At 45.2% G+C, this 23,737-nt stretch overlaps 1 protein-coding gene across 7 annotated transcripts in view; it reads left to right on the top strand.

The window, feature by feature from the left end:
* LOC121597767 (flocculation protein FLO11-like) overlaps positions 1–23,737 on the top strand; it is a 68,265-nt gene that overhangs the window by 14,860 nt on the left and 29,668 nt on the right. For 3 of the 7 annotated variants that reach the window (XM_041923878.1, XM_041923877.1, XM_041923871.1), the window contains exons 1-2: positions 7,578–7,683; positions 11,279–11,741. The exons of 1 other annotated variant lie outside the window; for it this stretch is intronic. The gene's annotated coding sequence lies outside the window, so the exon portion shown is untranslated. Of the gene's footprint in view, positions 1–7,577; positions 7,736–11,278; positions 11,742–23,156; positions 23,239–23,737 lie in introns of those variants that run through there. 3 more of the 7 variants (XM_041923872.1, XM_041923875.1, XM_041923874.1) reach the window with 3 other exon arrangements.

The following is a 23,737-nucleotide window of genomic DNA, read 5'->3' as shown; positions in this document are numbered from 1 at the left end:
GAAATTCTTCTGCTCGGACCGTCGCCCGAAGGGGTAGTTTACGCAGAACGGAATGTCTATTATCTCTCCCACTCCCCGCGGTCCCCCGGGCCGGTAGTATTTAGTCGGCCCGGTCACTTTTTAAGGTACGATATTCTAATGATTTCATTGGTTGACCAAATTTTTAGGTCCCACTATCGTCGGATGGCTCTATCCGCCATCCCCCTACCTCGCGCGTTCACACGCCTCGGCGGCCACTATTATTTCGACCGAGCTTTGTTTGGCATATGTTTTCCGCACGCAGCGTTTTTGTTCGAAGAGGGGGATGTTGGAGCGTTTTGGGCGGCAATTGCTGCGTGTTCGTTGCGTGACATTATTTCGTTGTTGGAAAAATTTACCTTTGTGGTGGTGTGTTGCTGTGCTTTCTTCTTCCGTGTTCCGTGTTATCTCGTGATTATTCGCTTGGTTTGGCAGTTTATTCTCGAGTAATTTCTCTAACGGTGCTTAAAGTGGAGAGTTGTTTAAAAAACGTCACTGTTTTTAATGTATGACTGTAGTAGAATTATTGCTATTCATTGAATGGTTGTTGTGAAATTGATTTTTTAAAGTTTTAATTCTGCGCATTCAGATTTGTTGATCCAAATGTATCTAACTTAGCGAGATTTTTATGATATTGAAATTTTATTATGCTTTTTCTAAGACAGTATTTATGTTTTATATCAAAGATGATACAAGGCAACCAAAGTTGAATTGACATTCAACAGTAAAATTGATGTTGTATGATGATACTTATAACTTGTCTAGCCCTGTACGGTTGACGACGTTTGGATCCAGAAACGAAAATTCATTCGGACATATTGCTTCTTTAGTGAGTTCCATGTCTAGGCTTTAACTTGGAATTTAAAGGTTTTCAAATAACAGCGAACGTACGACCGTTTTTGAGCAATCGATTGGAATAACACAACTACCAGAGAATCACATATTTAGAAGTTCCAACTTCATGCTTTCAGTTGTTTATTCTCCATTTCTGGATCTTATACCACGTGACACGTTGTGCTTTATTTTGCTGTAGGGCAGTGATTTCAATTTTTGAGTGTTGGCCAATCTCCAAGGCCCATACGAAAATACATTTTCAGACATTTGAACTTCTTGCGATTGTTTTAAATATATTTCTTGTTAGGAACATCCTGTAAAAAATATTTAAACCCCAAAATCTGTGACATGAAACAAAGTTTACTTCACATGTGATACAATCAAGATCCAGTGCATGTGTTTAGATTTCTATAGGCATACATTCGCTGCGCTTTACAAGCAAGCTCTGCGTTAAAAGTCCAAAACTTACCCAAATTGCTCAAGCAGTAGAATGTAAAACAAACAACACAGTCTGTTTGGTCATAACCAAATGCTTGTCGAAGCGTTTTCAGTTTGTGGCCACATTCTAAGCGCAGAATTAAGCGTCCCGGGGGACCAACATTCGGACGGTTTGCAGATAATGCCTCTTTGTTGTTATTTCAATTTAATGCTGTTAATCCGAAATGCCCGGGGAACAGCATTCGGTGGGAAGCGCGCGCTGTGTGGTTGTGTAAATTTAGCGCCTATTGTTATTCAGAATTGTTACGAATGTCATCGTGCGCTCTTCTTTTTTTTTTGCATCCTATACTGACGCCCTGCATGGTGACTAAATCGTGGTGCTGTGAGGTGCTGGTGTTGCTACTGGTGTGAGCGCTGCATTGCATATGTAACAGCACGGTCTCCACGGTTGGATTGGTCCTTGCACAGAGCAAAACCGTCGCGTATTAATGCAATAACCTTGGACCACCAACTCCAACTCCAACCAACGCACCAACTCTCCCCCGAAACATAAAGGATGTGGCGAAGGAGGAGAAGCTGTGTGGAAGCTGGATGGTACGGTTTTTATGCTTTCGTTCTTCGCGTTCGATCGTTTTATTCGTCTGATGGTGGTGCGGTGGTCGTGGTAGTCTAATTCTTCTCAATGAAACTAAATTAAGCCGTGGGTAGTAGGGATAGAGCGGTATATGGCTAATTGGTGGGCACAATTTTTAAGACCAGAATGTTGCACACAACCCACGGAGGGAGAAAATTCACAAATGAGGCTTATGTGTATTTTTGGAAGTAAAATGATATGCCATTCGCTTTCAAATGGGTATTAATTTATGGCTTTCGCGCACTATGTATGTATCCCTTGCTTCTGAGGACACTGTGACGATGATCGTCTCCTTCTTGAAGGCTTCCCTTCTTCTACCTGCTGTTGTTTATGTAATTTAGAGAAACTATATATCCTAAAGAGTTGTTTCGTTCCTCTTTTTTCATGCTATATTAATATCTTGGTCTCCACGAGAGTTGTACTGTCAATGGGAAGGAAACATGATGCAGGAATGCATTTAAAAATTCCACTCGCGGCAGCTCTATCTGCTCCCAGTTTTGTCCAAACCAAACCTAAAATCTGCGTGTCTGTCTAAAAAAAATACCCAAGCACAGCTTGAAATTTGTCGCCGAGAAGGACATTGCATGCCTATCTCCCGGTTCTGCTGTGGCTGCATTCTTGAAATTCATGTTTTCACGTGTTTGTTTGGTTTTCCCCCTACAGTGTCTTCCGCTGATTGGTAGTTCCCTTTGGCTTTGGCCACGAAAGTCTCGAAGCATTAGACGCGTGTGTTATCGCGTTCTTCCTTCCGTTTTGTGTCCGTGGGTCCGTCCATCCGTTATCCGAAGCCCCCTGCTGATGACGTGTTTTGATTATTTTATGGACTTGTTCCATGGTGTCTGCCAATTCGGGGAGGCAATGCGTACCTGTCTGCCTGCCTGGCACTGGCTGGTGTAAGCATGTTTGCTTGTATTTTTTTGCAGATGTAACGTGAATAGGTAACATTACGGTGACTCTCATCTCTGCCAGTAGTAGGCAACAACGGGTCTTAAAGAGCCGTAATGATTATCCTCGTCGTCGTTGCCTGTTGTCATGGGCCACAAGGTTCGGTATTTCTCTCGTATCCTAATCGGTAAGCTCTCCCGTTATGACTCAATATCCGGGACAAGGGCCTAAAGACACACACACACACCGGAAAAACCCACCGAAGGAGCACTCGAGGATGTGCGTTATCTTGTTGCGATTGTAAACCAAACGCTATCTCTAGTCGTCGACAACTGGTTTCAACGAGGCAGAGATTTGAATACTTATCGCAAAGTGTTCGAGATGAAGGAATAGCAAACAACCAATCCACAGATTTGGTCCTTTGGTGAGACACTTAAAGCTCCCCTAAACGCCAGCTTTACTGGGACGGGCTTTGGTCCGGAAGAGACAAGACTGTTGGGGAATTGCTAAAATTCCTTGTTCACCAAATGATTGTGCCGTCTCGGAGGAGGAGAAAAAGAAACACATTCCATCCGGTAGATTTGTCCTGCTAGCAGCAGCTACAGAGCGTCCGCTTGTTAGGATCGATCCGATCTGTTTTGCATAACCACCAGCAGCAGCAGCAGCAACACTTCTCATGTTCGTATCTGGTCGTTTCTCGAACGCATCGTTTCTGAAGCGTTTAAAATAGGCAAGTGTCTCTGTGTTGCTTGCATTATTCATGCTTTGAAAGCATCATCTGCTTCCTTCGCCGTTTGTTTCATCATTTAAAGACGCACAAACACACTTGTTGTCTCTCGGCCCTGGCAAGCATACTAATAAAAGCTAATAAATATACAATTTAATTTGTGTAAGCTATATTTGGCTTTGATAATAATGCTATCGCGTATCCAATTGCGTAATGCGGTTCGAGCACCTCGCCAATGTTTATAAATCGTATTTTTGGGATATTTTAAATGTATTATAAACATGTTTACAATGCCTTGCCATCCTGGTGCCATGCTGTATTATGTCGCTTTTATCTTTCAAAGCGCCACCTCAAACACAGCGCACGTTCTGCGTTGCATTTAGGGGAACACGGGGCTACATGGGTGTCTGCTTGTAATGGATGCAAGAATGTGTCATTTTTTCACTTCAAAATTGAGCTTTAATTGCGCCAAATAAGTGTGAATATTATAAGGTAAATATTGAAAAACGATTTGTCTCAAGAAAGCAAGAGATGTGACCAAAAATATAGAAATGCTTCACTTTGGACAAAAAAGGCCCGCTTCTTTTCACAACTAGCGCTTGATGAGGCTATGGTGTTGTATTTGTCCACTTATACCATTTTCGAGACCAAATAAACTATGTTAGGCTGCTTTTGAACATTGTTCAACTATAAGTAATTTGACATTTGACGTCTAACTGAAATACTGATGCCTATCTGAACTTCGTAATTTATCGTAATTAGTAGACTTTGATACGTTTGCTGTATTGAGTTTAGGCTTTTTTGTGTCTTTATTTACAAAGTTGGTTACGGTTTATTTGCCAATAGTTCATCTCGATACCTTCAACATTACTCACTGATTTTTAAATAAGTACAAAATCAATTAAAATCTCGTTTCAATTAAATTAATTGCAACAAAAAGAACATCGAAGAAACGAATCCGGATAATATAAACGTATGTTAATATTGAGGAAATCAAATGTTTAGTGACAATTGAACAATGTTTAGAAAGGCATTAGAATTTTAGTTGGCCGTTAAATGTTTACTTACAGTTGAGGAATATTCTATAGCACCTCAAAATTATTTACTTGTTTACTCAAAAACGATATAATAAAGTGAACGGGCACGACTTCTAAACGATTGGTTAATGCCAATTGTAGTAATGTGTGAAACGGGGTTAAATATTGAAGGATATTTTTGGAATATTTAGCCCACCAATGTGGATCGGTTAATCAAACAATAGGAATAGAAAACTTTTCACGGGGTGTGTGTAGAAGCAGTGACCATAACCTTTTTTTATAAATGATGCGTTTTTAGAATACTTGTATTAATTTTAATTCATAGCTTTAAAGTACAATCATTGGATAGTGTAACAATGTTTGTGTTGAGTGGTAAATCTAAAAAAGTATCGATTAAACTACTTCACGTTGCTCATATGTCCCCACATTCCCATACAGTTCGCACTGCCTCTCTCTGTCTTTCTCTGTCGGTGAACGGGACTAGCGGTTGCTGACGGTGAACCACTGTGGCTGCCAACCTCTGCTCAATCACAGCTGGTTTTTTTGGCGGAGGAACCCGGTGGCGGTACACTTAGCGGAATTGGTGGCTGCAGTCAAATGTATGCTACCGGAGCATGAGCTCCCCGGGGGGTTGTCTTTATAGGGGGGAGACACATCTTATGCTACAGTGATTTTCGCGTTAGTCGCATTCAGCCTTTGTGCGCTGAACTCCTTGCCTTGTTTTGCTGCCCGGGCGGCGGACTCTAGAGATATGTGTTCGGGTCGGTGCAGGGTAAATCCGCAGAATTGGCGAAGCACACAACGAAAGTTGAAGGATTAGAGATGGTGCCTAAACACACTTAAGATGATCAGAGCTGCATACGCGATTGCATTGGTACATGGATGAAGTCGAGTGCAGTTTTCACGTCTCCATCTTCTCCAAAATTCGTTCTGCTTCGGTTAGATGTTGCTATGCCGTCGTTGTGGCTTTTTTTGTAGGTCATTATGCTTTAAATCGAGTGGTAAAAGAAAGAAACAGACGGAACGTGGCTTGTCTGTGTCTGTCTACTCGGATGCCTCGGAGCCTAGAAGGGCGCTCAAGAATGGATAGCAGTGCCGCCCGGTTGGAGGTATTATTGTTATAGTGACTGTAGTTCCACCACCTCCACCCTTCTAATGGGGCTTTAGGTCTCGAATCTAAACGCCTGCCACAAGATTATTGTGAACCTCTGAGGCACTGAGCGACGTCGTTGTGCCCTCGTCCGTCTTGCCCGTGTTCTTGTTGTCGGTTGGAGTAGACGACTCCCCCGAAGAACAGCGTTAGCGGCAGGAGGAAGGGATGTGATGGCCAAATAACAAGAGGCCAGCCAATCAGTTCGCGCTTGGCCGATCTTCTATCGGTGTTCCTCTGGTGTCTTCAATATTCCGGTCATTGGAGTGCCGGGTCGACTGAGGCATGCACGCGCGCTCACACGGACGCACAGAGATAAACGTACCGCTTATAACGGAGGTTTGTGGAAATTGGGAATTTTAAACGCTGAAGTGCGCTGTGCTGGTGGGGTAGGGTCCCGGTGGAGTTCGCGTTCCTCTTGCTGCTGATTGCTTTCTGGTGGTTTTTGATTCCGTATCACCACGTGTATTTGTGTGTGAGTGTCTGGGGATTAGAGGGACTGACTGTGAAGTCGGACATCAGTTAGGCACCACGTTTTGACCTAACGTAACGACTGTGCGCGTGTGTGCGAGATGCTATGCTTGCATCATGAGACATTAGAGCGAGCGAGTTTGTGCTTTTTAGTGTACGAATTGATGCGCCTCCAGGCTCTACAGACTTTCGTAGATCTGAGAAGAGCACGAAATGCAGGATTAGATTGTGTGACGAGCATGAGTCGCATTATCAAAATTATTGGGTGCCGAGCATTATTGTGGTAGACACACGTCTTAGCGGTTGATACGTTGGAATCTCGTAACTCTGATAGCGTGAGCAGCGCGTGATTTCGGAATGTGACAAAGAGAGAAACCAAGAATATGTAGCTCCGAGTGGCGTCAGGTTTTCAGTCGACTTCTAAATCCATTAACTTGGGAACTCAGAACTCCCTGAGTCGGTGATCTTATTTCCGCACCATGCATTTAACCCACATTGCAATTTAAAGAGACAGAGAGGGCATCCGGTAGAAGGGGCAAACATGTAACTTTGTGTGCCGTGCTGTTGTGAAACAGACCCTTCTTCCTCATTCCAGTTCCCGCTTTACGGAGCCATGCGAAATCCATTGATGATTCATCTGGTATTTGTAGAAGCCGCAACATCTATAGACACAAACGGCGGGCCATCAAACCATTCGGGGGGCACTTGATCGTGTTTGCGGAGAAAAAATATGACTCACCGCCGGTACCACAACATCATCCCCATTCGAGCAGGCAAATTGTATGCCGATTTCTTTAGGTTTAACTTTTGCATCAAGTCAGCACAGCCCTTCAACAACAGCGGCAGCAGGACGCCCGATTTTACCCGGTTGCTGGGCATATCGTGGCATTTCACTCTGACACATTCCAGTAGAACCAGCACCCGAGGTGTACGTCTATTCCAGCCCCGGAGGTTCCAGTTTTCATTGTATCTCGCTCTCTCTTTCTATCACACTTGTGCAGGATGTGACGGATATGTGCGTGGTGTTAGTTGTTTTGTTGTTGTGTTAGTTTTCTCCCGTCTAAATGCAGCCACAGAACAACGGGTCGTATGTATGTGTGTGTGTGTAGATGCGTTAAATGTGCACAGGTGAAGGAGCGATTATGCGATTGTATGCGTGCCGAGTTTCTCTCAGCGCGTTTGCTTTGTGTTGCACACGAACAAAGAAGCGAGAGAGAACGCTCTATTGCCCTTTCCCTTCTTTGCCCTGCGGTTTGCTTGCTCTTGCTCGTCGCTTTGCTGTATCGCTCCTTCTCTCTTTCTCTCTTTCCTAACGGGGCCGCGCGCAGTGTTTCTATGTGTGTGCGCGTTGCTGTATCGCTCTGCTTTTGCTGTCGCTTATCCCTTTCGGGAACGCGCGTTTCGGGCAGCTTCTCTTCTCTCTTTCGTCGGGCGGCACTCTCATTCCGTGTTGGACGTTCGTGCTGTGAAGAGGCGTTTAATTTTCCCAGTGAGTTTCTCGGTTCGAAGCCTGCGATTTTTTGAAGATCTGCTTGGTTTTGGTTGGTGTAGAGTGTGGTGTTGTGCCGTTTCATGTGTTCGTTTTTCCACCACTCTTGTTGGATGGGCTTGTGGTTGGGTGGGGGCATCCTTTCATTCCCTTTTGGAAAAGAGCTCACACACACAAAGGGGGAGCGAAATTGATTGTTTGCAGTGAAGATCGGCCATATTTTCATCTTGTTCGCCGGGGGTTGATTTTAAACCAAATCTAAAAAGAAGCACAATGTACGTGTGTGTGTGCGCGCGCCCATCGTTTGACACTGCTGTGAACAAAGTGCCCCTGGCAATTGCTGTGTGTTTGTGTCATGTGTGTGTGTGTAACATTTAAATGGAATTAAAAAAAAAACAAAAAACCAAAGCTAAATGGAGTGCACAAAATTAGAAAAAAAAAATCAAAGAAGAGGATGCTCAGTGGTGATGGCTGGCCAGTGAACATACTGCTAGATGTGCCAATGTACGTGTATGTGTGTGTGCCGTGGGGCATCGCCTTGTTCAGGATCATCTCTCGTCCCCTGCGATTCAAGGCTCACTTCGATATATGGATGGTTGTGAAAATTTGCAAACCTGCGTGCTCTGCTGTGTGTGTGAAAAACAAACCACGGACATGTTACTCGTGTTGCAAATCCACAGGACGTAGAGCAGAGAGTTGTGTGTGCGTGCTGCAAGGAGAAATGAAAGTGCACAAAAGTGTAAGACAATGAACCCTCGCCGATACACTTTGCGGAGGAGGAAGCTGTGTTTAGGGGATGTATCCCCCCCCCCCTCCCCCCGTGTGCAGAAATGGTGCGCTTTGTTCTCTCGCTCCCTCCATCGGGTAGGGGACGCTCACACGACGCGCCTGATCCATGCAAACGGAAAACTCATCCCTGATCTTCTCAACAGGAAAGCGCCAGTGCTGGCACATTTTCCTAGCGCTGGCCCCGAAATTCTCTCGCTCTCTCTCGCTCTCTCTCCAGCATCCAGCTTTTCCATCCTCTCTGCTCCTATATTCAGTGGATCGTACTGGGAGATGGGGGTTAGATGTGTGGAGGTTAATTTTCCCGGACGGGGGTAAGAAAATGAATTCCCTGTCTTGGTATGGCAGCTTGCGCTCCTTCTTCCTCCCGAAACGACTAATGCGTGCTTCCCCCAATCCACCCTCGACTCCCCTTTCTAATCATAACCATCATGATGATGGTGGTGGTGGTAAACTCTGCACGGTTTTTGGGAGCAGCAGCTCCCCTCTCCGCCCCTTCCAGCACACGATCGACTCTTGCTCCTTTTACCACCACAACCATCAAACGGGGTCAGTGTTCAATTTTTGACCGTTGCTTTTTTTCTATGATATATTGCCCCCTCCCGCCGCCGTCCCGTGCCATGTGGTGAGCTGCTGTCGATTTGAATTTTCTCCACTCGACTTGGCATGTGAGGCTTTACGCTCATTTGCACCGTTTTTTTTTGGGTTTTTTTCGCCATAGGAACATTAGGTGATGGTTGCCTACTCCGCGCTTCCCTGCTTTGTAACGCTTCTTCGTCCAAAAACCGCATCGGTGGGTGATTTTTTCGTTGTTGTTGCTGCTGCTGCTGCCCCCTGCATGCCCAACCCGATCAAATTGCATACGCGGAATGAATGGGTTGATAGTTTGAGTTTTATGAATATAGAGGTCACTCTACAGATGGATGAACAACGGTCCTCAGAAAATCGGTACAGCAAGACAAGCCGGGTACATTTTTTTTTCAAAGGCAGCAGGGACCAAGAAACCAGGTTGATCTTGGTTTTGGTGGAAGAACGCTTTCTGTGCTACCTGTTCTTCAGCGCGTGCAAGCAGGATTAGCGTCGCATTCTTCTTCTTCCTCTTTTACTTCGCCTCTCCTAAAAGGGTGCAGGCTTAAGCATAAAATAAAGCAGGAAGAGTTAATGCGCCTCAGAACTAGTTTTGCCGGGCTGTGTACCCCGCGGGCAACGTGGGTTCGAAGAGAAGACATGGTCCAAGATCTAGCCATACCTTCGCTTCGCTCCGTTCTTGAGCAACGACCGGACGAGGCACGGACGTTGTCTTATGTTCTGCAAAAACCTTCCTTTTCCTTCGTTAAGACACGCTCATACACACACACCCCGTAATGTGCTTGTCATTAAGCCATTCATTCGCGAGTTGCTGCTGCTGCTGCTGCCGCCAGTTCGCGAATCTTATCGCTTTGGTCCACGGCAGGAAGCGCACGGCGTTGTCTTCTTGCCTCCGTTGGTGCGTTTAGCCCTACCGCCACCGGTTTATGTCTACCCCGTCCAGTGTCCTCCCTGTACAAGATTCTCTTTTCTGCCCACGTTTTTAACCCTTTCGGGGTGTATGTGCTCTGGTCGGTTTTGCGTGCAAATCTGTGCGTGTGTGTGTGTGGTGGACACCCTGTGTATGTGCGCGCGTGCGTGTCTCGCACACACCCGGAACCTCACCCGGCTGAAGGAGGAGACAGGATACGCCGAGATACGAGGAGAGGCGGCACACGCACCCTAGGGAACAACTGCCGGCAACAAAACACATCTCCTTTTCCCCACACATAATTTTCAACCTTCATTCGCTTCATTCGCTTCGTTGGCGCACAGGCAATAGACGGGAATGATGCTTCAATGAAGAGATAATACTGGGATGGCAATGGCATGGCGGCAGCAGCAGCAGCAGCAGGAGGTTGAGGTTCCCTCCAGAGATCCAGCGACAGTGGACAGGGGAGCAGCAGGGAATATGGTGTGGTTTGGAGGGGTTATTGCAATGCGCACACACCCTTCAATCGACTATATAGAGTCTCGGCCGAGCAAAACAGGCAACCGATAGAGGATGGTCAGCACACACTCCCATGGGTGGTTCGCATGGAAGCAGCAGAAGAAAAAAAAAACCGCGACCTAACAACCTCTAAAACGAACGAACGCAAAGACGGCGAAAGGCGCAAAGATGATGGGAAGCGATGCGAGAAGAAGCAGTTTTTGCAATAAAATCTGGCTTCAACGGGCGAATAACGGCGAAAAGGGAAGTGCAGCATCAAGCAGCATACACACCCCGAAAGAGAGGGACAGAGAAGGTCTTGTATATGATGTGTGCTTACGGTTGGGCCGGCGACGTCCGGCCGAAAAAGTTCTTCTTTTTCCACCATTTCTTTGTTTTGTCCCCTTCTTCATCGGCAAGAAGACAAGCGCGAAGATCTTTGCTGCATTTGCTTTTGCTGGCTTGGGGGTTGGGATTGGGAAGATTGGGCTTGGTCGCGAAAAAAAAGGGAGAAAGGAAAATCTTCACGCGACAGGGACACAAGCGTGGTTGTAAGATATGGATCACATCGAAACTTTTTTGTAGTCAATGAAGCAAAGAGAAAGGACACACACAGCAAAGAAGGAATGTGTTTTGGTGCTACAACAAGTTTGCTACTGTCCATCTCTCGCTAGCTCTCCAAAAACGCAAGTCGTGTGGCAAAGGAAATTTGAATCCAGTTTTGTTGCTGTGGCCTTCCCCCTTATTTCCCTTCCCCTTCAAAAGCGTTCTTTCACCCAAACACATTCTTTGTTCTCTTTCTTCCCCTGGCAGCAATTAAATCGAGTGTGCCAAGTGCTCGTTTTGCAAGTGCGCTTTTCTTTACAAAAATACACACAGTGCGTGCGAGTGTTTCGTATTTGCGTATTTGTTAGCATCCAGAAGGTAGCGCACAATCGAAAGTGTGCGTGCGTGTGTGCGTGTGATTTGGAGAAGTGCATGTGAAGAAAGTGTGTGGCGTGTGTGATCATCCCCGTCTGCTGCATCAACAATCGTAGTGAAGAAGTGTTGTTGCTTCGTCGTGACACAAACGCACGCCGGGAGAGAGGGTGATTCAGAAAGCAAACACATTTACTCGCGAAAAAAGGAAGGTGTGAAGTTGGCAAATCGTTCGCCGCCAAGCCCCCGCTCCTGCACCAAGTAGTGGAAGTGTTGTGTAGTCGTTTCGCACACCTTCCTCTGGGACACGTCGCGAAGAGTGCAAGGCTCCGGAAAGTGTGGCCGTAATATTTTAAAAGTAAGTAAAATCATTTAAGAGCGAAAACATTAAAATGCTGTGAAGGAAGCGACTCTCATCCCACACCCACCGACGCTAGGAGGGAGTGTGCCCTTTTTGTGCCACAACCCGATCAAACTGGTCTTCTTTCTTTTGTGCGTGGGTGGGTGGGTTTGTTCGGAATAATGACCGGGTATTTCATGAGGTGTAATCTCCAAGGGAGCAGCGATATGATGGGTGGGCGTGATTGCTAAAACTTTTGGGATGTCCAGGAAAAAAAACGACATGAAACAACATAAATGAATCCTTTCACATGTCAGGTCAATGGTCGGATGGGATCCACCTTGATTAATCTGGGGGTTTTTATGGGTTTAATATTTCCGTCTTTTTTTTAGGGAAAATATCCAAGTTAGACCATTTGCCTGGCACACAACCCTCTCGTTAGCAGTGATTGTGAAGGAAAAATTAAATTCCCTTTGCGCCAGTGACGAAATAAAAGGGAAGTGGAAGTGAACCCACACCCCGGCATCACGGAACATGATACACACGACTTGATTTTGGGCAAACTTTTCCGCTTGGCATGGCATGTCAAACCCGCTCCACTACTTCTCCAGCGTCGTATCATCTTACGCGTGCACACATTTAACTGCGATGCACATGCACCTTGATAGCCTTCTGCTTGCACTACAAACGTCGTATGTGTGTGTGTCTTCCTCTGTCCATCATATCACTGGCCCGTTGACATGACACGCAGCAACGGGAACAACACACAACAACAGGGGAAGGTCGTGGAGCACTTAAATCGGTCATTTTTGCCCGAGCAAACTGAGCACACACTTTAAGCGCGCGCTTCTCATGTTTTGAAAAGCCCCGTCCACCGTCCCCGTGGAGTAATTATAAGTCATGTACGGCTTGCAAATATCCGTTTTGGAAATTACGCTTCTCTCTATCGCAAACGGACAAGCGGCAGCCGAGGGCCAAGGGTGTAGGAGGGAAGCGTCGTGTGTGCCTGACGACTGAGGGGAAATCGTGAACTGAAACGCACAATTTCAACATAATTGTGTTTGATTCGCCTGGGCGGGCCGGGCCGGGCTGGGCTGCGTTGGCAAATGTTTTGTTTATGCCATTTTGCCACCCCGCTTGTATGCAGTGCCTCCTCCTTTTTCCCCCCTACCCAAACGGAAGAGGGGTGAGGGTAGCTTTCTTCATCTTGCACAGTTGTGAGCGAAATCTCACTGGCGGAGGACCGCGCCATATCCATGAAACAGTTTACTTTTTTGTGCTCAAACATTCCACTTTCTTACGGGGCGGTTTTGTGTGTAAAGATCGGTATCCATTCTGTGGAATTACTGGTGGTGGTGTGTTTTTTTTTTGGTTTGTCTTAAACACGATACACTTGGCTGAAGCGCTAACAACATGCGCGGCTCAGTTCGATCCTCGTTGCCGGCATATCCGCAGCGCGCGTCCTATGGGCGCTTGTGTGGGCAAAGGCGTTTTGATAAAAAGAGCGTATCAAAGAAATGCTGTGCCTGTTTCACTGGTCGCGTACCCGCGGGGGTTTGTTTTATTAATCAGCATTTTTTATATTTTTGTACGTGGATTGCTTAGTGTCCCAGCCTCTACAACCATTGTACGCAAGAGACAAAGTGTGTATACTGCGCCCCTGAGGCATTCCTACCTCCCCACCGAACGAACTGTTTTGTTTTTGCTATTGTGGTGGGATATAGGTTTAGATTTGCTGGGGCAGAGGGAGAGCTATATGGATAATGTTACGGGGGAAATAAACAAATGAGAAGTACAATCGAGGGGTATGTGTACGCGTTACGATGCATCATTGGTATGGCGAAGAAATGTTTCAATTTCACAAGATGTATGTTTGTGACCACTTTATAGCAAAAAACAATCAAATTAGGATTGTAAAACACATCCAACGGAACATCACAAGACGAGTGTACAGAAGGGATGATGCAGATGAATGGTTTTTTCTTGCCGTAAATGACGATCATGGGAAATTCCTACCACCATCATCGTTTACAATAAAAGAAACATTGTTCGGGAGAAAGTGTACAGTGGGGCTCGGGTCTTGTTTTTTATGCTTATCAATGTATTGTGTTGTGAACATGTGCAGTACTGTTCTTTGCCCCACGAAAGAGAAATGTAGTTTGTGACGCTTGCTTCCAAATGCTTCAAACTGAAACTGCTTTACGAGAAAATTGTTTTAAGGATTTTAGGGTTTATTCAATGTATGGTTTCTACCAGCAAATGGTACAAAAGTCCTTTTGATCGAAATTGGCAATGCGTCTTGAATATTGATGGGAAAAATGAAGTTTTCGTCGGAATTGATTCCGGCTAGCTCCGAAGTTTTCTGGAACCGATTCCGGCTAGCTCCGACGTTTTCTGGAACCGATTCCGGATAGTACGTTCGGAATCAGTTCCCGGAATCCATTCCAGAATCGGCTCCGGAATCGTAATCGGCTTTAAAATTGCAGCCAGTTTCGGTATCTTCATAAAAATAGGCGTTATCATTAAGAACTTATTCTCATTTTGGAGCTAATTCCAATTCTGGAGTCGATTCTGATTCCTTTTCTGGAGCAAATTGCGATTCCCAGGTCGATTTTGATTCCGGAGCTGATTCTGATTCCGACATTTATTCTCACATTGAATAGGTTAATACCTCATACTACTAGCTTAGAACGATAACATGTCTAAGAGCATAAAATATCTCCAGTTGCTTCAAAATGCATATCTCAGATGATTATGTACAAAGAAGATAAATTGTAACATACTTTAAAACCTAAATGTTTGGAAAAATCGACAAACTTGAGCACCACTTAAACAGTAATGGGTCTCTGTCTGACTGAGCCGATGAGTGATTGTTCAGAATTCAATTTTGCTCTCCACCGGAACCTGTTTGTGTGGAGCCGTAGGGGGCAGCAAGCAAAATTACGCCAATTTTATGCTCACTGAACATGGAAGAAATACGAATATATATATATGTACACATTGGTCGCCTTTGCCTGCATTTCGTCCGGCAGGCCGGTCTTTTAAAACAGCTTCCCTATTCTGTTTTGCCAATGCGCGTTGCAAAGAGCCGGACAGGATGAAAACGGGTTGAGCTCTCCTTCCTCTTTCTCCGTATGTTGTCGGTAAAATTTATCTTTCTCTCTCGCGCTTTGCGTGGGAAGAAATCTGCCATACAGCAGCTGGCTCGCAAGAAAATAAGCATTACACTTATCTATGGTACACACCGGTAGTACTGAGGACTCCTCGCTTGTTGGTCCAACTTATGCCGGACCCTCCCGGAACACACGCGACGCCGAATGGTGATGATGATGATGATGATGATGAAAAGATAAACGCTTTTAACACTCCACTTCTGGCCCCTGCAGCTGCTCCAGGGCGCAGAAAGGCACAGCACAGTAAGGCGCAAATGCGAAGACAACACGAAGGGGGACAGTTGGGTGGATTGAGGAGGGGTTGAGTGCAGCAGCAACTTCAACATCGTTAATGCTGTGTCGGCTGACGCTTCTAAACATTGCCCCCGGCGGCCGGCTCCGGTGTGTGCGAGTGTACTATGAAAGCTGTGCCTCCTTTTGTTGTGAGCCCATCCGGCGCGTCTCTTGGCTCTGTGCACTACTTAATTCAATTGTGTAACGGTTAGTGAGAGCACTTTGTTGTGGAGTAGCATCTTTACCTTTAGTGTGTGGTTATATTTTTCAAGATGAATAGAAAGTGGCTTCTGTCGCTGGTACTTCTCGCCAGAGAGAAGGTCTCTATTTGGCATTGTTTCATTACGGGGTACGACCGTTGACAGAAGTAAAACGTTGTCTGATTGTAATAGGGGAATGGATAGATAGGGATTTTGTGTGATGCATCTGTAGGGGCTTTGCAGTGAAATATAAACAAACAAAATACCTAAATACTGCATCATGCACATCGCGGATACACTCTCCATTGGGCCCGTCAGTTGGAAAGATCAACAGCGCGCCGGACACTTGATATTGAAGTCAAATCTGAGGAGGAGAGTGTACTGTTTGCCTAACGCCGTTCAATTTCGCTGCCTGCCTTCACGCTGGTGCAAAACTTTACAGAAAGGCGTGTCTCACCCCGTACATGACACATTGGCAGTGCGAATTCGACGCCAGACAAAGGATCGTAACGCGCAGGAGGGCGGCTGGCTGAAGTCAAGGTTACAGAACCTGCCGTCGTCGTCGTCGTCGTCTTACACCCCCCAATCAATCTTCTCGCGCGTCTGTGTTCTTGTCCGCTCAGCAACTCTTTTCGCCTCTCCCCCGGCGGAACAGGATCAAATATACACGCACTCGGGACGGGGAGGGGAACGTTTTTTTAGTCTTTCCTGAAGTGTCGCGATTTGCATAGCCAAGCTGCTGCTATCGGCTAATATCGTATTACGTGCGGGCGCGCGAGTCGCGGGAGAGACGTGTAGTAGACGTACAATCGTCCACTCATTCAATGTCAACTACTGGGCGTCGACCAACATCGACAAGCCTCATCCTCGTCTCTTCGCCATTCATGATGCATCATTGTCGGCACGGAATGACAAACCGCAACGGCGCACGAAAAAGGCAAGTACGCAAGAGGCTCCACGCGCGCCTCAACAACAAAAGCCGATCGGTGGAGAGTCTTTCATTACACACTCCTCTCCTCCTGGCACGCAATTCGCGCCGCACAACAAAATCAATCCACCGAGACAGTATGGTGCGCGACAAATAGCAAATATTTCACCCTTTGTTCGGACGCTTCAATTTGAATAAAGCACTATCAATACTGTGTTGGACTGAGGAGTCTCCGACGAAGAAAACACAGTGAGATGTTTGCAAGGTTTTTTCGTGCGATTTCTACGGACATTGCTATGGGGAAGACAACGGCCTCCGCATGCCAAGACGCGAATGTGTGTGATCCGGTTGGAAGTTGGTTGATTTGTGTATTAGCGCCCCAAGAATACGGGGGAATGGGAAGACGACGCACTCTTCAAGTGGTTGAAGTGTGCTCTGGCACCAAAGGTGTGTGTATACGAGGGTGGTGGCTGGAAATGTAAAAAAAAAATAATCACAGAAACACACAATCACGTCCAATCATTATTCATGGGCCCAATGTCGGAATGTCGTTCGCTGTGGAATGCGGAGTTTTACGCGCCTGTCGATAGCGAAAGTGCTAGAATGTGTTTCGGAGGGTTTTGCAGGCGTACGCGATTAGTAGGTTGTTTCTTCTTTTTTGTATCATCAGTAAAACGTACACACGGTGGTGGCTGTTTGTTTGTTGGACCTTCTCCTCTCCTTGCCTCTCTGTGAGGGTCTGTGATGCGTAGTTTTTCCGTCGTTCCCCCATCACTGTCCGTGGCTGTCGGCTGGTGCGTCCATCAGTGTTTTAAAAGGGTTTATCTCTGTTGAACCAGTTTGGGCCCGGCCTGTGTTGAAGGTCACACTACGTGCGCATTCGTCGCGCGTGTGTGAGGGGTGGTAAGATCTATCTTTTGGAGGCTTTTTTGTTGTTGCTGCTTGTTGTTGTTGTTGAGAGTTGCGATTGTTTACGAAACTAGATGTCAGACGGGGTGCTACATTAGAGTCTACAGCAGAATGTTCCATTTTAATACTGTCACCGCATGGTAATGAGCTGGAACGAATTTACGAGGAGATAGATTCTAGTAGTGGTGTGCTTCATGAATTCTTCGTAAAGATTCATTCATATGAATCTTCAGTGATGAGTGTAACGAATCTTTAGAGATTGATAGATTCACATTTGAATTGAATTTCGGATCTAATCTCTAAGGATAATAAAAACTGGAAGGATTCGTGAATCTCAAAAGATTTATATGAATTTTCAAAGAATTCATGAATCTTTGAAGATTCATGAATCGTTTTGGAATATTGTATATCTAAGGATACATCTCTAACTTTTGACATATTGAGAAACTGTGCCGCCTGAATGGATTCTCAGTTCTCAGTTTCTCAGTCTCGTGTATTTTGAATCATTTTCAAGCATCATTGGATCGTCCTTGTCATCATTGGAAGTAGGTGGATGAATATTTAGTGATACATGACTCTTGGTTAATCATGACTCAACAAATGAATAAATCTTTACAGTTCTAAGAATGTTTGAAGAATCATTCAAATATTTGCAGAATTTTAAACTATTGAAGCTTCAATAATCTCAAGATTGAGGTTTCAAATGAATGACTTCGAAAATTAACTCAGTTTCATGAATAAGAATCTGAATTACCCATCTCTTGATTCTGGTCATCATTTGTAGGATATCCAATGTGAGATATTTTAGAAATGGGCATCTTTTTGTAAGCAATATCCATAGGAAGTTCAACTCATGGACTGATCTTTTTGCCTTCCGGGAAGTACTTAAATCTTCTGCTTGATTTAATTCCTATCTAAATACACCCCACGACGTGTAGCGCAAAAGGAAACTCTGTAAACACACATCACGTGCTGTGTGCCTTGGGTTCAAGGGAGTATTTATTAGTTCCAGTCGAGAAGGATCTCCTAACCCTCCCAGACAGATACGTACGACGAAGACATGTAAACATTCCGCAGCGATCCCAGTTGTTTGTTTACGGAGGCCCAATGCAGTTAGGCGGCGCGTGGGAGCAACTGGAGACTGACAATTTATTTGTGTAACATTAGGTCAAAGTGTAGCATCGGCACCGAGGGGTTCCTCGCTGCGAGAAAAACGGAGCACCGAGAGGAAAGGCTGATGCTCTCGCCTATCGTCGATCGGAATAGGCGAGATAGGTTCGAAACGGGGAAAAGGCACCAGCACCAGCAGGACCCATGTCATCGTAGCAGAGCGCAATGTGAACTCCGGGCCACAAAGTTCTGGGTTCCGGATTGAGCAAGCTGTTGAAAGCCAATAGAGCTGTTGCGCTGTGTCGATACACCACTGCTGACCAGCGATTGGGTTACCCTATGGGTTCTTTTTGGTTTGGGGTGTTTGGATGTATCCTATCGCATCAGCCAACAAAGCCTCATAATGCTCTACCCGCTAGGCAGATAGGCTTTGGGTGCGGATTGTGTGTTTTCTTTCTTTGTTTTGTTTTCTACCTCACCACACACACGCACACGGGGGTACAGTTGTAGTGGTAGCAGCAGTCTCGTTGTATGTTTCTATTTTATCTGGCTGGAAACATCTTTTTGGACTTCCGGCTTTACGGGCCCCGGACCTCGAATAGCCTTCCGGAGAGGGAATGTTCTAGGCGGGCTCGTGTGTGTGTAGGTACGGGCCAATGGCTAATAGATATTTCCTTCCATTACAGCTCCATAGAGCTGCCAGCTCTGGCGAGGAACGAAGTGTCGAAGCGAAAGAGTTTCTTGTGCACTGTTGTTGAGCGTACATTTGTGGTGGAAAATTTGCCCCCGTTCATGCCACACACATATTACACCGAAACGCGTATGCGGCCATTTTCGCTACGGTAATTTCCGCGCCCCGTGTACCACATTGTTGTCAGGGGGTTGGTTGGTGGTTAGATGCGCGAGTTTTCGGAGGTCGTGTATATAAGTGTGTGTGTGTGTGTGTGTGCGTATTAGCGGGCGTTGTTGATTATTTATATAGATTCCCGTGCGCGGGTCCGCGGTCCACGTGGCACGGACGGTTTAATGGCCTTTTGCTTTCGCGTTCTGGATGAGAGAATTCATTCTACAGTCTACCTCTTTCTAACTCCCCCATGCCCAGCCGCGGGCTCCCGGGGCACTCTCCGCTTGGTGTAGCATTCCGTTCCCGTCATCTGGTTGTGCCGTTGGGTTTCCATCGACCCCGCCAGCCAGCAGCTCTTATGGCAGCAATTTTATTATCGGCATCTCATCGCAGGTTTTGTTGTACTCTCCCCCCCTCGGTCGTGGTTGTTGTTGTTTTACTGTACTGTGTTGATATTATTTCTGCAAAAACCGGCAAACCATGGGCTTTTGACGCTCGGCACTCTATATGCGCTAGTAGATTTGAGATGAGAGAACATCCATCTGTAATGTTAGTTTTGCTTTTGTGTGTAGCTCTTGTTTCATTAGTTTGGGGAAGTCGTAAATTTGAGCCTGTGTGGGATTTGTAGAATCACGGCCATAACATCATGTTTTTGGCCTGCTGGTCTCAATGGTGAATTTGTAAATGTTTTCCCATTTATCGTTACAAACTATGAAAATTGTTGATGGTAAAACTTTGTAATGTACACAATGAAGAAATTGCTTTTGAAAACAATTTTTTCTTTCACACAAACAGAGCTCCTTTCTTAAATTGAACCATTTTCTGCGGCGGCTGGCTGTCAAGGAAAAATGTGAAACATAACTCAGCTAATGCGTAGGATTTAAGGCTTGAAGGCTGTTGTTTGATTGAAACCCCGCTTGACTTCGCCCCCCGAAGCATCCTTTTCGACCATCGCCTCTCTTTCTTCCAGCAGAGTCAGGAATGATATGAAAAGTATTGGTCTTCTACAAAACAGCACGCTGTGGGGGCATAACGGCAACAACATATAACGGGCGTCCGAGATGCGCGCTTTCTCGTGGGCGGTGGCAGTGGAAAGTCGTCGACAAGATAATTTATGGTGGCCGATCTTTCGATCTCTTGATGAATTTAAAGTCGTAAAAGGAAAAAGAAAGAACGAACATAGCATACATACACATCACGCAATGTTTGGTGCTACGTTTTGGGCGGGGTATGGGGTCTTCTCTCCGTGCGGCCTACGGTTTCGGCGGTGACCGTTTTGCATTTCTATGGAAAAAGGGTTCTTCTACCTTCACCTTATTATCTTATTGTCTCGTTAAGCTCTTCTCTCCCCCCTTGTCCAATGCGATTTGTGATCCGGCCGAGGCGTTCAACATTGTAAAGGGAAAGGATAAAAGAAAGAATTGTTGGTAGCTTTACAAGTTCTCCCCCATTCCATATCATCCCTCAAGCCCGATGGGATCTAGTTACATCCTACGCGCGCCGTTATGCCACACGAATGGAGAAATGGTGTGCAGTAGAAGCAGCAGAGTGATGGTGTTCTCGCCACCGCGACAACTCAACACGGAAGACAATTATGAATAAAACATGGAGGTAAAAAGTAATGTTGGTTAACCCCGTTGGCCACGTGCACTCACTATCCGGCAGCAGGCTTGTAAAACTGTACTTTTTTTTATTTGGAAATTGTACACCACCTTCTTTTGCTCCCTGCCTGCCTGCTTTCTCGCCATCCGGAAGAGGGGAACGCGAGAGCGCTTCTGGCTCGGGACACTATTTGCGCCTGACGGTGTGTGGTGCCGGCCGACAATGAGTCACGGTTTGGCAAAGGAAGGTTTAGCGTTTTGTGTGAAAATTAACAGTAGCACATTTGCCGTACTTTCCCTTTTCTCTCCTGTTTTGGTATGGTAAGGAAAAGGGTTTACCTTGTGACGAAGATGTTGTGATAGTTGTTCTTCTGAGTTTCTGGTCAAAAGAGCAACTTAATATTGATATAACCTTTTACATCAAATGTCTTCATTATAACACAGAAAAGATAGCATGATTTTTCGCTCGTTCATCAAACAGTGTCCTCATTGTATCATTTTCTTTCATTAATTTCTACGGTCAAAAGGGCGAACATCATCCGGGCTTTCCCCAGTCCTAAAGCCACTCCCATTAGTAGAACCCTTAGCAAAAAGGGCAGAGCCTGAACCGATTATTTGTCAATGGACTGCATTGAGCCCTGTCAGTGTCGCTCTCTTTTGTCAGTCAAATTCTCGCATTATCGGATCGGCGCGGGAAGGCCGTGCTTTTCTTCAAACAAGCGAGAACCGAATCGTGTCTAACTTATTTGCCCTTTTGTCGGTCCTGGTATCCCTTTTTCCGTCACTTCTAGGCAAACCGTAACACACCAGTAACCAGAAATTTTGAGCCGGAAACACGAATCCTTAGGCGTCTCTGGAAACAGCCAGCCAACCGCTACAGTTGAGCGATTTCGGGTTAGATAATGTGTCCAGGGAATGGTGAGAGCAATCAACCGTGGATGGAGAAGAGGGATCGGTGATGATTGCATGTCACCAAGATTAATTGATTTTGAGTTGTGAATCCCATTTCCATTCCCTTAATAACATGATGCTTGAGGATTATGTGTTAACACAGCAGAAAGTGTATAGGTTTGGGGGTTTGTTTCTTATCAATAAAAAGAAGTGACAAATGCGATCCTTCGGCTCTCTATCCCTTTAGTCAATGTGTCAGTGTCAATTGCTATGCTATAGTAAAAATAGTTTATCTGGATCTGAATCGAATCAAAATTCATCTGATGCTAAAGCAACGCACAATATTATTTACTATTTCATACCAAACCCAGGCGTGAACGCGTTTCTTGCTTGGCGACAACTCTTCCCGAGGTTCGTCGCTTTGTCTTTTTATTTATTTATTTTTTGTGTGGCGTATATTTGCCTCTCACCGGAGTACGTGCGGATGCGGAAAGCGAACGGAAATGCTCGGTTCCGGAAATGGCAGCGGAATGACGTATTGATGTACTCATCAAATCGGTATCTTCTTGACTAGCACTAGAAGTGGTGGTGGTGCTACAACGTGATACGAATTGGCCGGTTGGCGTTCTACCTTCTTCTCACCTATAGATTCGTTTTACTTCTCCTCGCACCCGCTGGGTTTCTCTTCACTTGGACAGCAGCGGATGTTATGTTATTGAAATATTAATTTCTTTCTCAAGCACTTTTTTTCGGCCTTCGTTGGCTGTTGCTGCTTTCACGCCTCTCGTTCTCCTTCTCTCAGTTTGTGGTTGTTCTGTTCGGCGTGCTGCGCGTTCAGTATGCTACTTGAGCGAAATATCGAACCTGGACGGGTTTGAGCATGAAGTCATAATTCATTCGTAAGAGGATAGACACACACACAGTACGACGGGTCGTGTATTTTCACTACGAATGCCCGATTGCAACTGATTCGGTATTTCGGACCATGCTTCTTCGTGGTCAGGCGCGCAGCAGCGATATGCCAGCCATCATCGATTTAGGTATTCAGGAAGCGATTCCAAATCTTCGCTTACTTTCCTTGTGATTTGTATGCGGAAAGCCGGCGATGGCGTTGGTGGTGGTGGCGTATGATGTGCGACATTGATTGGCTATCAGAACACAGAGCCTAATGCCAAATAAGATGGAAGGAAATTGCTGATGGTTCAATGATTTGTGCCAAGGGTACGTGATCGGTTCACGCAGATAGGGCCGGAGAGGCAAATGATGATGTACGGAGTTATTTGTTCAGAGATTCGGAGTTACTTCAACGCGTTACTCTACTTCTTTATGTCTATGTCAGTGCGAACATTGAATGAGAAATGAGGAAAATATTATACGTGATGAAAGATGTGTATTAAATATGGTTTTACAATTATTGATTTATATTTCCTATAAGCATTTCAGATAAGATATGTTAACCATAATTCTAATATAATATTTGTTCTTGTTTCTTTTCTTTTTCTAGGTAAGTTGAACAGTTGGAAGTTGTTCTAAACGTTTGCTGACTTTGATTGCTGATTTGTCAACCTAGATTCAATCTCCATACGGTATTTTAAACTAAATTTATATTTAAATTTATTTTAGGTATTTTTATGTATGACTTCAATTGAAAAAAGCCATTTTTTTAAATTTTTTTTATACTTGACTTGTATTATATTGTAACTTGACAAATAGAGGAAGTTTTAATGTTTTTTTTTTAACTTGCTTATTTCAACCATTTCCCTTGTGGTGTTGACAACAGTCAAGACTACGGAAAATGTTATCAAATTAGCGTTTCAGGCTGGCTAGGAAACGTTTGAATTAGTGTTACGTTCGTGCAAACGATGGTTATTGCCGTTTTTGTATAAACAGCATTCCTTTGCTGTTTTGATAAGACGACGCCTAGCTTTTGATTTGTCGCTTAAAATAGCATCGTAAGCATAATACCGTTCAAGCACGTGGAGTGTTGCCAGATAAGCGATTGTCTTGCAGGTTTGTTTACCGCTGTAAGAAAAGCTGTATGTGTGTGAGTGCGTGTGGATTATGTTTCAGGAAATAATTTATGAT

Source organism: Anopheles merus, chromosome 3R, assembly GCF_017562075.2.
Source record: "Anopheles merus strain MAF chromosome 3R, AmerM5.1, whole genome shotgun sequence".
NCBI classification, from domain to species: Eukaryota; Metazoa; Arthropoda; class Insecta; order Diptera; family Culicidae; genus Anopheles; species Anopheles merus.
This window is presented reverse-complemented; position numbering and strand designations above follow the sequence as displayed.